Source organism: Cricetulus griseus, chromosome 4 (assembly GCF_003668045.3).
Source record: "Cricetulus griseus strain 17A/GY chromosome 4, alternate assembly CriGri-PICRH-1.0, whole genome shotgun sequence".
Taxonomy (NCBI): domain Eukaryota; kingdom Metazoa; phylum Chordata; class Mammalia; order Rodentia; family Cricetidae; genus Cricetulus; species Cricetulus griseus.
In genome coordinates, this window is record NC_048597.1 from 87355204 (window position 1) to 87371628 (window position 16425).

Genomic DNA, 16425 nt, shown 5'->3' on the forward strand with positions numbered 1-16425 from the left:
GAGGAGGGAGGGAGGGAGAGAGAGAGAGAGAGAGAGAGAGAGAGAGAGAGAGAGAGAGAGAGAGAGAGAGAGAGAGACTGTGTGTCTCTGTGTGTGTTCCACACAGCACATGCAAAGTCAGAGTAATCATGTGAGAGTTTGTGCTCTCCTTCCTCCCACCTTCCTGGGGAAGACTGTTTTGTTTCTGTCAAGCTCTTTGAAGCCCTCCTTGAGAACTGGCAGCAACAGCTCTTCTGTTTTGGCCTCTCATCTCCCCACAAGAGTGCTGGAGTTGCAGATGTGTGTCACCACATCTGGTGGGCTGAAGCTTGGGGTTGTCAAGTGTGCACAATGATCACATCTACTGGCTGAGTCATGTTACCAGCCCCTCAACAGCTTTTAGAACTTTTGTAGTTGTGTCCAATTTTTCACCATTTTTTTCTTTGCTACAGGGTTTTTCTTTGTATCTCTGGCTGGCCTGGAACTTGCTATGTAGACCAGGCTGGACTGGAACTCACAGAGATCCGCCTTCCTCTGCCTCCCAAGTGCTGAGATTAAAAATCATACACCACCATGCCTGGCCCCAATTTTTATTTGTTTGGAAAAAGTGAGAAATTTGTTGATTTCAATTTTTTTTGAGATGGTTTTCGTTTTTGTGCATCTCTTCTATTATGAAATTGAAGTGGGGCCTAAGATTATTTTTAAAGGCAAGGTCACCCTCCTGCTTCCATCTCGGGAGTCCTGGGGTTGCAGGCATGCTCCAGCAGACACAGCCTGTGACTTGCTGGGGCTGAAGCTCAGGGCTTCCTGCACAGCAGTTGAGTGCTCTATGGAGCACCACTCTCCATCGCAGCCTGTGTTGTGCTGTTTTGGTCCCCTCTGCCAGTCACTTTGGATGTAGAGAATGACTGTGTTCATCACAGCCTCTTTCCCCAAACATTCGGTATGCATTTATAATATTTATAATTTCTTCTCCCATTTTGTACTCTCCCACCCCTGCCCAAGGCACTGAGGATAAAATTCACAAGTGCTTTACCACTGAGTTACAACTCTACCTTCTTATTTCTTTATTTTAAAGGTTTGTGTTTAAATTATGTGTGTATCTGTGTCTGAATATCTGTGTGTCAGGGTGCATGCGTCCTAGATCCAGGAAGAGGGTGTGAGAATCCCTGGAGCTAGAGTTACACCTGGTCATGTGTCACCTGGTATGTGTGCTACAAACTGAACGTAGGTCCTTTGGGAGAGCAGCAAGGGTTGTTCCACCTCCAATTTCATTTCAATATAGATAATAGATTTTTCCATACAAAATAGTCTGATAAAAGAGGTTTTATTTTTACCATGTGTCTATGTGTCTGTGCAAATGTGTTCGGGTATCCACAGAGGCAGAGAGTTAGATTCCTGGGAACTGGAGTTACAGGCAGTAGTGGGGCACCCTGTGGGTGCTGGGAACTTCAGCCTACTGGAACAGCATTAAGTGCTTACAACCACTGAGTCATCTCTCCACTGGATGAGGACGCTAGGATGGCATAAACAGTAGTCATCAATCTCATTTTAGGGGAAGGGCTTTTAGGGTATCCTCTCCACCATTGCCTGGATTGTCAGATCGTGTCATCCTTGTAGGTCTCTGGAGATCTCCCTAGTTCCAGATCACTTCTAGGACCTATACTGGCTCCCTCTAATATGGTATCTCTCATCCTGCTGTCTCTCCTCTATTCTTGCCCCAACTCAATATTTCTACTCCTCCATTTCCTCTCCTCGACTCCTCTTCTCTTGCTCTTATTCTAGCACCTCTACCCTACCCTCATGTTCCCAATTATCTCAGGAGTTCATGCCACTTCCCATTGCTGGGGACCATTTATCCCTTAGAGTCCTTCATGTTTCCTAGTTTCTTTGGTAATCCTTTGCTCTATGTCTAAAATTCAAGTACCAAGAGACTTTCAGAGGCAAGAGTCATCCCCCCTCCCCCGGGCTAGTCATTAATGAAAAAACTCAAAGCTTTAAACTGGTATGATCAGCATGGATGTCTTGCATGGGTCATTTCTTTTGGATTACCCCAATGAGATCTTCCATGCTTCAGAGAACTCAGCCTCACTCCTGGCCATGATGGCCAGGGAGAGGACACAAGAGAGGCTCCCCTCACAGAGTCCAGAGAGGTCTGGAGGACTACTGTTTGCCCAAACACCAAAATAGAGTCATTTGGACTCTCTTAGGTGGTATGTTTGTATATAGAATTCAATTCTGGCTAACAAGGGAAAGGGCCAATTGAGGGAGCCTTATTGAGATTGGAAGGAATTGGCCCATTTTAAGAGCTCGCTTCCTGACTTGGGAAGAGAAAATTCTGACAAGAAATTCTTCCCCAGTCTTTCCAAGCTAAACTGGACACCAATAGTGGAGCACCACTGTATTCACAGCGTTCTGAGTGAATGACTGAATGACTGGCCAACTGTGTGAGTGACTGAATGTATGGTGGGGAAATGTGGCCCATGGAACTGATTATTTGATTCCTTGATTTTGTTGCTGGTGTTTCTGTTTTGTCTTGTCCCTCTAAGAGGGAGCCAGACTGCACTCAGATTGAAAGATTCCTCCAGTATCTCTGGATTCTGCCACTAGGGGGCACACTCCACACGCAATTGTTTGTTCTGTTTTGCATTTTTTTGTCTGCAAAATTATGTCCCCTTTACTCTCACAGATATGAAATTTCCAGTCATATCAGTCCATTCTTTTAGCCACCGTCAACCCTCCATGCTCCAGCTTCAGATAATCACTTGCTTTCACGGAGCTGTGGCAGGTCTAGGTTGTCTTCATCTGGTGTTACTGGGTTGGACATATTTATTGTCTATTTTGTTGAGTTACATAAATTTTCTTCTAATGTGGGATCACCAACTCTAAACCATCACTGTAAGGATTCAGGCATTACACTGGTCTGCCCCTGTCACCTGGCAGAATGCAGTCAGGGAGTCCTCTGGTCAGTTCAGGGTTCCATGAGTACTAGTCTGCATGCAGGTACAAAGGACCCCTTTAAAAGAAAGATCTCCATACACTTACACTCTTTCCTGATGTTTCCGTGGGGTAGACAGAACTTTTCTTGTCTCCCTCTTCTCTTCTGTACTCTTTTTGTCTCTGTATCTCTTTACCTTGTTTTCTTACCTCCTCATCAACAAAACTTTCAATATGAGTCACTTCTCTGTTTTGCCATCACCTGCCCCATAGGTACCAGCGCAGGACCGAGGGTCCACCTGAGCCCAACCCACACCATATTATTCCTAACACCCATCCCTCCAATATATACTGAAGAATTTCTCCCAAGGGATTGGGAAGAAATGGGGCTGAATGCATTGCTGTTTACATCAGATCTAAGAAACAGGAACTTATTCTTTCTTTCTTTTTGTTTTTTTATTAGTTCAAGTTAGGAAACAGGCTTGTTTCACATGTAAGTCCCTTCTCCCTCTCCCTCCCCTCACCCACATCCCTCCTCCCCCACCCCCGAACCTACCCCCCACCCCATCCACCCACCACTCCCCAGGCAGGGTAGGGCCCTCAACAGGGGCTCTGCAAAGTCCACCAAATCTTCCTGTGCTGGGCCTGGGCCCTTCCCCATGTGTCCAGGGCCAGAGTGTATCCCTTCACGTGGGATGGGCTCTCAAAGTCCCTTCTTAAAACAGGGAAAAATACTAATCCACCACCAGAGGCTCCCTGGAGTGCAGAGGCCTCCTTATTGACACCCATGTTCAGGGGTCTGGATCAGTCTTGTACTGGCATCCCAGACAGCATCTGGGGTCGATATGTTCTCCCTTGTTCAGGCCAACTGTTTCTGTGGGTTTCTCCAACCTGGTACAGACCCCTTCGCTCTTCATTCCTTTCTCTCTTCAACTAAATTCCCGATTTCAGCTCAGTGTATATCTGTGGATATCTGTCTCTGCTTCCATCAGCCACTGAATGAGGACTCTAGGATGGCATAAACAGTAGTTATCAATCTCATTTTAGGGGAAGGGCTTTTAGGGTATCCTCTCCACCATTGCCTGGATTGTCAGATCGTGTCATCCTTGTAGGTCTCTGGAGATCTCCCTAGTTCCAGATCACTTCTAGGACCTATACTGGCTCCCTCTAATATGGTATCTCTCATCCTGCTGTCTCTCCTCTATTCTTGCCCCAACTCAATATTTCTACTTCTCCATTTCCTCTCCTCGACTCCTCTTCTCTTGCTCTTATTCTAGCACCTCTACCCTACCCTCATGTTCCCAATTATCTCAGGAGTTCATGCCACTTCCCATTGCTGGGGACCATTTATCCCTTAGAGTCCTTCATGTTTCCTAGTTTCTTTGGTGAAGAAACTAGGCTGGTAATCCTTTGCTCTATGTCTAAAATTCATATATGAGTGAATACATACCATGTTTGTCTTTTTGTGACTGGGTTACCTCACTCAGGATGGTTTCTTCTAGTTCCATCCATTTGCCTGCGAATTTCAAGATTCCATTGCTTTTTTCTGCTGAGTAGTAGTCCATTGTGTAAATTTTCTCAATCCATTCTTCAGTTGAGGGCCATCTAGGTTGCTTCCAGGTTCTGGCTATTACAAATAATGATGATATGAACATGGTTGAACATATGTCCTTGTTGTATGAACATGCACTATTTGGGTATATACCCAAGAGAGGAATGGCTGGATCTTGAGGTAGACTGATTCCCATTTTTCTGAGCAACCGCCATACTGATTTCCAGAGTGGTCTTACAAGTTCGAACTCCCACCAGCAATGGAGGAGTGTTCCTTTTTCTCCACATCCTCTCCAGCATAGATTGTCATTGGTATTTTTGATTTTAGCCATTCTGACAGGTGTGAGGTGGTATCTCAGAGTTGTTTTGAGTTGCATTTCTCTGATGGCCAAGGATTTTGAGCACTTTCTTAAGTGTCTTTCAGCCATTTCAGATTCCTCTGTTGAGAATTCTCTATTTAGTTCTGTACCCCACTTTTAAATTTCATTGTTTGGTGTTTGGTGGCTAGCTTCTTGAGTTCATTGTATATTTAATATGGAAATCAGGCCTCTGTCTGATGTGGGGTTGGTGAAGATCTTTTCCCATTCTGTGGGCTGTCGTTTTGTCTTACTGACTGTGTCCTTTGCCTTGTAGAAGCTTCTCAGTTTCAGGAGGTCCCATTTATTAGTTCCAGACCTCAATGTCTGTGCTACTGGTGTAATGTTCAGGAAGTGGTCTCCTGTGCCAATTTGTTCAAGGGTAATTCCCACTTTCTCTTCTAGAAGATTCAGTGTGGCTGGATTTATGGTGAGATCTTTGATCCATTTGCACTTAAGTTTTGTGCATTGTGACAGGTGGATCTATGAATCTATCTGCAATCTTCTGCATGTCAGAATCCAGTTGTGCCAGAACCATTTGTTGAAGATGCTATCTTTTTTCCCATTATATAGATTTAGCATCTTTGCCAAAAATAAGGTGTTTGTAGGTGTGTGGGTTCATATCAGGGTTTTCAATTTGATTCCATTGGTCTATCTGTCTATTTTTTTGTCAATACCAAGCTGTTTTCAGAACTATGGCTCTATAATAGAGCTTGAAGTGATGCCTCCACAAGTTCTGTTATTGTACAGGGTTGTTTTGGCTATCCTGTTTTTTTCCATATAAAGTTGTGTATTGTTCTTTCAAGGTCTGTGAAGACCTGTGTTGGGATTTTGATGGGAATTTCGTTGACTCTGTAGATTACTTTTGGCAAGATTGCCATTTTTACTATGTTGATTCTACCTATCCAAGAGCATGGGAGATGTTTTCATTTTCTGGTATCTTCTTTAATTTCTTTCTTTAAAGTCTCAAAGTTCTTACTGTACAGGTCTTTCACTTTTTTGGTTAGTGTTAACCCAAGATATTTTAGGTTGCTTGTGGATATTGTGAAGGGTGATGTTTCCCTGATTTCTTTCTCATTGGATTTATCATCTGTATATAGTAGGGCTACTGATTTTTTGAGTTAATTTTGTATCCTGCTACCTTGCTGAAGGTGTTTATCAGCTGTAGGAGTTCCCTGGTAGAGTTTTTTGGGTCACTAATGTAGACTATCATGTCATCTGCAAATAGTGAAAGTTTGACTTCTTCCTTTCCAATTTGTATCCCTTTGATCCCCTTTTCTTGTCTTATTGCTCTAACTAGAACTTCAAGTACAATATTGAAGAGGTATGGAGAGAGTGGGCAGCCTTGTCTTGTTCCTGATTTTAGAGGAAATGCTGTGAGTTTCTCTCCATTTAGTTTGATGTTGGCTATTGGTTTGGTGTATATTGCTTTTATCGTGTTTAGATATATTCCTGTTATTCCTGTTCTCTCCAAGATCCTTATCATGAAGGGATGTTGGATTTTGTCAAAGGCTTTTTCAGCATTTAGTGAGATGATCATGTGGTTTTTCTTTTTTCAGTTAGTTTACATTGGATTACATTGGATTACATTGATAGTTTACAATGGATTACATTGATGGATTTTCATATGTTGAACCATCCTTGCATCCCTAGGATGGAGCCTACTTGATCATTGTGGATGATTTTTCTGATATGTTCTTGGATTCGATTCGCCAATATTTTATTGAGTATTTTAGCATCGATGTTCATGAGGGATATTGGTCTGTAGTTCTCTTTTTAAGTCATATCCTTTTGTGGCTTGGTTATCAAAGTGATTGTAGCCTCATAGAAAGAGTTTGGCAATATCCCATCTGCTTCTATTGTGCGGAACAGTTTGAGGAGTACTGTAATTAGCTCTTGTTTGAATTTCTGGTAGAATTCTGCAGTGAAGCCATCTGGCCCTGGGCTTTTTTTAGTTGGGAGGCTTTTGATGACTGCTTCTATTTCATTAGGGATTATTGGTCGATTTAAACTGCTTATCTATTCTTGGTTTAATTTGTTAAGTGATATCTATCCAGAAAACTGTCCATTTCCGTTAGATTTTTGAATTTTGTTGAGTACAGGTTTTCAAAGTATGACCTGAAGATTCTCTGTATTTCCTCGGTGTCCGTTGTTATATCCCCATTTTCTTTTCTGATTTTCTTAATTAGCATGCTCTCTCTATGCCTTTTGGTTAGTTTGGCTAGAGGTTTGTCTACCTTGTTGATCTTCTCAAAGAACCAACTCTTTGTTTCATTGATTCTTTGTTCTGTTTTCCTAGTTTCTACTTTATTGATTTCAGGCCTCAGTTTGATTATTTCCTGGCATCTACTCCTTCTTGGTGAGTTTGCTTCTTTTTGCTCTAAAGCTTACAGTTGTTCTGTCAATTCTCTAATGTGACTTTTCTCCAGTTTCTTCATGTGGGCACTTAGTGCTATGAACTTTCCTTTTCGCACTGCTTTCAGAATGTCCCATAAGTTTGGGTATGTTGTGTCTACATTCTCATTAAATTCTAGGAAGTCTTTAATTTCTTTTTTTATTTCTTCCTCAACCCAGGAATGGTGCAATTGGGTGTTATTCAATTTCCATGAATATGTAGTTTTTCTGCAATTCCTATTGCTGTTGAATTCTAGCTTTAATGCATTGTGATCTGAGAAGATACAGGGATTATTTTAATTCTTTTGTAACTGTGGAGGTTTGCTTTGCTGCCAACTATGTGGTCAATTTTAGAGAAGGTACCATGTGGTGCTGAGAAGAAGGTATGTTCTTTTGTGTTTGTATGGAATGTTCTGTAAATATCTGTTAAACCCAGTTGTGTCATATCTTCTGTCAGTTCCTTTGTTTCTTTGTTAAGTTTCTGTCTGGCGGTCCTGTCTAGTGGTGTAAGGTGGGTGTTGAAGTCTCCTACTATAAGTATGTGTGTTTTTATGTGTGGTTTGAGCTTTATTAATGCTTCTTTTACAAATGTGGTTGCATTCACATTTGGGGCATAGATGTTCAGGATTGAGACTTCATCTTGAAGGACTTTTCCTGTGATGAGCATGAAATGCCCCTTTTCATCTATTTTGATTGATTTTAGTTTGAAGTCTAATTTGTTAGATATTAGGATTGCTACACCAGCTTGTTTCTTGAGGCCATTTGATTAGAAAATCATTTCCCATCCTTTTACTCTGAGGTAACGCCTGTCTTTGAAGTTGAGGTGTGTTTCTTGTAAACAGCAGAAGGATGGATTCTGTCTTTGTATCCATTCTTTTAGCCTATATCTTTTTATGGGTAAGTTAAGACCATTGACATTTAGGGATATTAATGTCCATTGTTTGTTGTTTCTTGTTTGTTTTCAATTTATTGTTGGTGGTATCATTTTGTGTGGATTTTGCCCTCCTGTTTCTTTTTGTGTTTGGTAAAATTTGATTATCTATTGCCTGTGTTTTTGTGAGTGTAGTTGTGTTTGTTGGGTTGGAGTTTTCCTTCCAGAACCTTCTGTAGTGCTGGATTTGTGTATATGTATTGTTTAAGTCTGGTTTTGTCTTGGAATATCTTGTTTTCTCCATCTATAGTGATTGAAAGTTTTGCTGGGTACAGTAGTCTGGGTTGACATCCATGCTCCCTTAATGCTTGCACGGTATCTATCCAAGACCTTGTGGCTTTCAGAGTTTCCATTGAGAAGTTGGGTGTGATTGATTGGTTTGCCTTTTATGTTACTTGGCCCCTTTCCTCTGCTGCTCTTAATATTTTCTCTTTATTCTGTAGATTTGGTGTTTTGATTATTATGTGTCGGGGGGACTTCTTTTTGTGGTCCAGTCTGTTTGGTGTTCTGCAAGTTTCTTGTACTTTCATAGGCAAGTTTTCTTCTATGATTTTGTTGAATAAGTTTTCTGTACCTTTGAGCAGTGTTTCCTCACCTTCTTCTATACCTATTATTCTTAGGTTTGGTCTTTTCACAGTGTCCCATATTTCCTGGATATTTTGTGTTAAGGATTTGTTGGACTTGAGGTTTTCTTTGGTCGATGAATGTATATCCTCTAGCGAGTCTTCAATAACTGAGATTCTCTCTTCCATCTCTTGAAATCTATTAGTTACACTCACATCTTTAGTTCCTGATCGTTTATCCAGCCTTTCCATTTCTAGCATCGCCTCATTCCTTGTTTTCTTTATTGTGTCTATTTCAGCTTTCGTGCTTTGAACTGTTTCAAAAGCTTCCTTAACTTGTTTGGTTGTTTTTTCTTGTGTTTCTTTAGATTCTTTAAGAGATTTGTTCATTTCTTGAATTTTTTGGTTTGTCTTTTCCTCCATTTTGTGTAGTTTTTTGCTTGCTTTTTCTTCTATTTCTTTATGGGATTTTCTTGTTTCCTCTTTAAAGGACTCTATCATCTTCCTAAGATAATTTTTGAGGTCCATCTCTTCTTCATGCTCTGTGTTGGGCTTTTCAGATCTTGCTGGTGTGTAGTCCCTAGATTCTGGTGGTGTCATATTGGTCTTTCTGTTGTTGAGTGTGTTCTTACTCTGTCTTCTTCCCATATCCTCTTCCAGTGGGTGAAGGTGGGGTCTCTCTATCTCCTCTTGTGACCCAATGTTGTGTGTGGGCCAGGGATTCAATGTCCGCAACTCTGAATGGTTTTGTCTCTCCTGGTAGTCTCCTCACTCTGAAGGATTTAGGCCTCCATAAGGTTCAGTTCTTTGGATCGGGAAGGAAGAGTGGGGTGTTTCCAGATTCAGAGAGCTCCTCCCTGCCTGGGCATGTTACCCTAAGGAGGCGCAGGCCCAGAGAGAATGGGGTGAATGGCGCTTTGGACAGGAGTTGGGCCAGAGCAGAGGGTCACTCACCTTGGTATGGGACAGGTTGGCAGAGCGGGAAAGAAGAGTTAGGTGTTTCCAAACTCAGGGAGCTCTTCCCTGGCCATGCAGATCTACTCCAAGCAGGCCTGATCCATAATGAGGTGAGTGACCCTCTGCTCTTAATCAACTCCAGTCCAAAGCCCCATTCACCCCAACTCTCTGGGCCTGCGCTTGCTTGGGGTAGACACACCCAGTCAGGGAGGAGCTCCCTGAATCTGGAAACACCCCACTCTTCCTTCCCGGTCCTCTGACCTGATCCATAACGAGGTGAGTGACCCTCTGCTCTTACCCAACTCCTGTTGAGTGTGTTCTTACTCTTTGGTCTTCCCATCCCTTCTTCCAGTGGGTGCTGGTGGGGTCTCTCCCTCTCTCAGGTGGCAGTTGGAGGGCTCAGGATCAGGGAGCAGGCTCAGGCCCAGGCTCAGGCAGCAGCTGGAGGGCAAAGGGCGGTGGGTGAACAAGGGTGAGGTGTGTCAGGATTCAGGGTGGGCCTTCCAGTCTAGGCAGGTCCACTTTTGTCGGGGGGGGGCTCAGGCAGAAGCGAGGAGGGGATAATGGGGGAGTTTGGGGGCAGCACAGCTCCTAGACTCACTCAGGCAGCAGGCGGAGGGCAGAATGTTGAGGTCGGACAATGGGGAGTTGTGTATAGACTTAGGGTGGGCCTTCCGGTCTGGGCAGGTCTACTTTTATCCGGGGGTTTGGAGACTAACGCAGAAGTGAGCAGTGGTTGATGGGGGAGGTTGGGGGCAGAGCAGCACCCAGGCTCACCTCAGGCTCAGGTGCCAGCCAGAGGACAGAGGGAGGAGGAACCCCTAATGATAGTTTTAATGAAGTCATCACACAGCATCTAGTATAAAATGCAAGTCTGTGAGAAAGACAGAAATTATCATGTGTATCATGATTCTTACATTAGGATTCAATACATATATGAATTGTTTTATTGAGTGATAATAATCATGTTGCTCTGTCTGTTTTTCTAATCTTGATTATTCCCAAGAATGGGACTCACCTAATGTTTTCTCTGTTTGTAGTGATGTCTACTGTTGGCTGGCTTGCTTCAGTTGTGCCTTGCAAGAGCCTATTGTGGGGATATCTCTAAGTGGATGTGTTATGTGAGTGCTATTCAAGATCTGCTTTCCTGAATGAGATCATAAATTTCCTGCAACATTTTCAAGAGTGATGGCCTTAAAGTTTTTTCAAATATATTTACATGTCTTGGATCCTATTTTCCGCTGTTTGACGCTCATTGACCACGGATCTTTTCCTCTGTTTGACTTTCATTGAACATTAGATGAACTATGAGATGTTTATACCATATCCTGGGTATTTAGTTATATGAATAGTTATCAGCATTCATCTATGAAGTGTCCTACTACATCTTGCCAGTGACTGAAGATTGAATCATGAATACTACTAAGTGATTTCCTCAAGAATCCAAGTTTTACTGCTCATGTTTTTCACCTAGTCCTTCCATTTTGATCATAGTAGTACAAAGTTTATTACTTTCTACTTTAAATCACTGGCAATAAACATACTATTTATCCATTTACTTATGTTCAGGCATTCTATATGAAGTTGTACATCAAAACATTACTACTCTACTGGTGGGTCCTTGTAGAGCTATAAAGCATTTAGACTTATTCCTGCAATGATTCTAAGAGTTTTGTGTTGAGTTTTGCATTTGTAGTTATGGATAGATTCACTCCTTCCAGAAAGCCACATCAGAGGGCCCTCTATGGTACTGTGATGAATGTTAAAGGCACTGTAGTTGAGGAAACCCAATGTCATATTGGGAGTCAAGTGGGAATCCTTATAGATTTCCTGAATGGCAAAGTATAAGGGCAGCTAATATTGATAGTTTTCCTATCTGTCTCTTAACAGGAGAGTCAGACCACAGCATGGGAAAAGATCTTCACAAACACCACATTTGACAGAGGGCTGATTCCAAGATATACAATGAACTCAAGAAGCTAGCCACCAAAACACCAATCAATGAAAATAAAAAGTGGGGCACAGAACTAAATAGAGAATTCTCAACAGAAGAATCTAAAATGGATGAAAGACATTTAAGAAAGTGCTTCATCCCAGAGATGCAGAGGTGGTTCAACATACAAAAATCTGCCAATATAATCCACCATATAATCAAACCGAAAGAAAAAAAAAAGCATGATCATTTCATTGCCTGATGAAAAAGGCTTTGACAAAAATCCAACACTCCTTCATGGTAAAAAGCCCTTTTGTGAACAGAGATAAAAGGAACATACCTAAATCTGATAAAGTCAATATAGCAAGCTGATAGCCAATATCATATTAAATGGAAATTTATAGTGATTCCACAAAAATGAGACACAACACAAGAGTGTCCACTGTCTCAAAATCTATTCAATATAGTATTTGAAATTGTAGCTAGAGCACTAAGACAACTAAAGGAGGTAGAGAGGATACAATTTGGAAAGGAAAAAGTCCAAGTTTTGCTCCTTGGTGATGATATGATGGTATACATAAAGGACCCCCAAAATTCTACCAGGTCACTCCTACAGCTGATAAGCACCTACAGCAAAGTGGCAGGATACAAAATTAACTAAAAAATCATCACCCATCCTTTATACAAATGATAAAGGGGCTAAGGATGAAATCAGGGAAAAAACCTTCCTCACAAAAGCCGCAAATAATATAAAGTATCTTGGGGGTAACTCTAACCATGCAAATGAAAGACCTGTACAATAAGAACTTCGAGTATTGGAGGCTGGAGACATGGCTCAGAAGTTAAGAGCACTGGCTGCTCTTCCAGAAGTCCTGAGTCCAATTCCTAGCAACCACATGGTGGCTCACAGCCATCTATAATGAAGTTTGGTGTGTAGGCATATATGCCAGAACACTGTATACATAATAAATAAATAAATTCTTAAAAAAGAATGTCAAGTATTTAAAGAAAGAAAAATAGTGTTGATGTAGAAGATGGAAAGATCACCAATGCTTATGATCAGCAGGGTTAATATAGAAAAATGGCTAGCTTACCAAAAGCAGTTACAGATTCAGTGTAATCATCATCAAACATCCATCATAATTCTTTATAGATCTTGAACAATATTCAACTTCATGAAGAAAATGAAGAAAATGAACATTAACTTTAAAGTAAAGAAGAAACATGCTACATCCCACAAATCCTGACAAGTTGATGCCAAGCCCAGCACTCATCAGAGAGTGGCTGGCTATTATCCAGCCAATGATGGGAAAAAAATAGTTTGGGGAATTCTGGGGTAGATGGGTAAGAAGGATTATAGTATCCAGTTGTGTCAGTGTACCACAAGAACACCCCCAGAACCAACTCATTTGTGCTCATAGGGGCTCACAGAAACTGACCCACCAACCAGGGAGCCTGCATGGGACTGACCTAGGCACCCTGTCCATCTGTTACAAATGTATCAACTGGTCTTCTTATGGTATTATAAAAGAGGGAGTAGGGACTGTCTCTGACTCTGTTGCCTGCTTTTGGGACATTTTCCTCCTACCAGGTTTCATTGTCCAGCCTTAATAGAGGAGAAGATGCCTAGTCTTACTGGAACTTGATATATTACATGTGACTGACATTCATGGGAGGTCTGATGTATCTGAAGAGAAACAGTGGAGGAGGACTGGTTGGGGTAGGGGTGGAGGTGGGGGGAGGAACTGAGAAGAAGGTAAAACAGAAAACATTAAAATGCATAAAAAGAATCCTAAAATCATTTATTTTAGTATTTTTTATCTTAGTGTGTTTGATCACATCCAAGACCATGCTACCTAGAGAACTTGCCTAATTCCCTTATCTGTACTTTTTGTCAATACACACCTGTGGTAATTTGAATGTAATTGGCCCAAATAAGCTCATAAGGAGTGGCACCATTAGAGGTGTGGCCCCATTTAGTGTGGGTGGCCTTGCTGGAGGAAGCGGGTCATTCTTGAGGCAGACTTTGAGGCTTCCTATGTTCAAGCTATGCCTAGTTTGGTACCTGCAGATCAATCTGTAGAATTCTCACCTCCTTGTGTAGCACCATGCCTACCTGTATGCCTTCATGTTTTTTGCCATGATGAAAATGAACTAACCTCTGAAAGTATAAGCCAATCAAATTAAATTTTTTTCTTTTATAAAATTTGGTTTGGTCAAGGTGTCTCTTCACAGTAACTGAAACCCTAACTAAGACACTACTCAATTTTATATTCTCCCCCTCTTACTCTTATTCTCTCTCTCTAACACAAGAAACACACACACACACACACACACACACACACACACACACACACACACACCATAAAAGGAGAAATCAAATTAAATAAGCAAGAAAAAAATAAGGACAAAAATTCCCACACAGCAAAATGAGACAAAATGTGTACAAAATTCAATTGAGTTCATTTCTTTCATTGGCTATCCAATGATTTGCATGAGTCTTGCCCTGAAATGTGGTTAATAAACCCACTAAGACACCTTTGTGGGAAATTGCTTTTTTCTTTGCCAGTAGGTATCCATTGTAGATAGCTTCTTTGGTGGGGGTGGGAGTCCTTGTCTCTTCTTTAGATAGCAATGTTACAGCTTTGGCAAAACTTGATCAGGTCTTGTGCATGTAGCTACAGTCTCTGTGAATTCATGTTCAGTCCTGTTGTGTCTTGAAGACAATATTCTTGAAGTCATCCATCACATCTGGCTCTTACTTTCATTGTTCCCCTGTTGCACATAAATCTCTAAGTCTTGATGGGAGAACTTTGATTAAGAGGTCCAATTTATTCCTAAATAATGCAAAGTCTATAACTCTCTCTGATACATTGTGTAGTTTAGTGGGTCTCTGTTTTTCTTCCTAGGTACTTTATGAAGAAACTTCTCCTGAAATGCTGAGTTTCTGTAAATATAGCTGTATATTATTAAAAGTCATTTTATTGATACATTCCTTTAGCATAATAATAATATTACATTTCCCCCTAGGCCCATGACCCATCTAATACCAGGCTTTTGGCCATATGGCAGTGTCATATATTGGTTCAATCTCATGGAACCTTATGTCTAGTCAGAAAGTGGTGAGCTCCAACAATAACACTTGTGACACCTTCATCCATCTATCTTGCAGGCAGGTCACTGCTATAGGTCACAGAGTTTGTATCTGGGTGATACTGACGATTGCCTTTCTTTTCCAGTAGCTTGCAAAGGACCTTCCAGTACCATAAATGCTAATCACTAAGTGAAGCCTCCAGATAGGCACCAGCTTGAATTCTCTGTTCTTGGTGACATACATAAATGTTGTCTTCAACAGTAGGACCTTATAGCAGGTAGTGGAGAATAACCGGTAGCCTTGGCAATATCCCATGGTGTTTGTGGGTTTCTCCATTAGCCTCATATGGCCAAAAACTCAAAAAGCTGAAACTCATCCATGACACTGAAGGTTCTAATTGAAGGCATATTTTGGGGAACAGTGTTCCGTAATATTTATTGACTTTATTTATATTTCTTCCATATTTGTTGTATTCTTAAGAAGTGCATACAGCAGTAGGTTTCCACACTTCCTTTCAAATGATTGTTAGTGTTAGTTGTCCCTCCTCAAAGTCCCCCTTTCCCAAGCTCTTCAATCCTCATGTCCATTTAATCCCTCTCTGTGTCTCCATAAACATATGTTCTATCAGCCCTTCCTTGGGAGATCCTCTCCTTGTAAAGATTCAGGCATTATACTGCCCTGCCTCTGAGGTTATATGCCTGGGAAGGGACTAGTGGTAAAGGGTGTTATGATAAAGCACTTGGGGTGTATTGGTGGATTCCATGCAGGTGAGGGTGACTGAGGTGGAGGGACAAACATGTCTGGCAGACAGAGCTTAGAAGTTTTATTAGAAAAGGAAATGGGGTAAAGGAAAGACAAAAGAGGTAAAGAGACACAGAGAGATGAGAGAGGACAGAAGAGAAAAGGGAGACAGGAAAAGTCCTGTCTGCTCTAGGGGAACAGCAGGAAAGGGGTCCTTTGCACCTCCATGCAAACTAGTAGTCATAACTCTCCTCACCACTAGTCCATTACCAGGTAGATAACCGCAGTGGTTGCTTGGATTGTAGCACCCATATCAAAGGCTTGGTGGCTAATACCCCATATTTCGGTTAGAGGACTGGGTGACCTCCAGATTTTTTAACACCATCCATTTATTTGAGACATTCATGTTGTTTCTTTAACAGTTAAGTAATATTGCATTGTGTAAATGTACCAAATGTGAACTATTATTTATCCATTGGTTGATATTATGGCTATTCAGTGTAAAGCAGAAGTGAGCATAGTTGATTAAATGTCTCTGTAGCAGGGTACAGAGTCCTTCTGACATTACTCAAGAGTAGTGTAGCTGGACCTTGAGATAAATCTATTCCCGTGTTTTTGAGGAACTGGCACAGTGATTTATATAGTGGCTGTACAAGTTTGTACTTCCACCAGCAATGGATAAATGTTCCCCTTCCTCACGTTTGCCAGTAAGTACTGTCATTTGTTTTATTGACTTTGCCATTCTGACTGGTGTAAGATTAATTTTCTAAGTAGTTTTGATTTGCATTTCCTGATGACTAAAGATGTTGAACAAGTTTTGAGTGTTTCCCAGCCAACTGAATTTTCTTTTGAGAACACTCTGCTTCTTCTGTACCCCATTTTCAATTGTCTTGCTTTTTGTTGTTCAGTGTTCTTTTGAGTTCTTTACACATTTAATGTATTAACCATCTCTCAGATGTATAATTGGCAAAAATATTTTCCCACTTAGT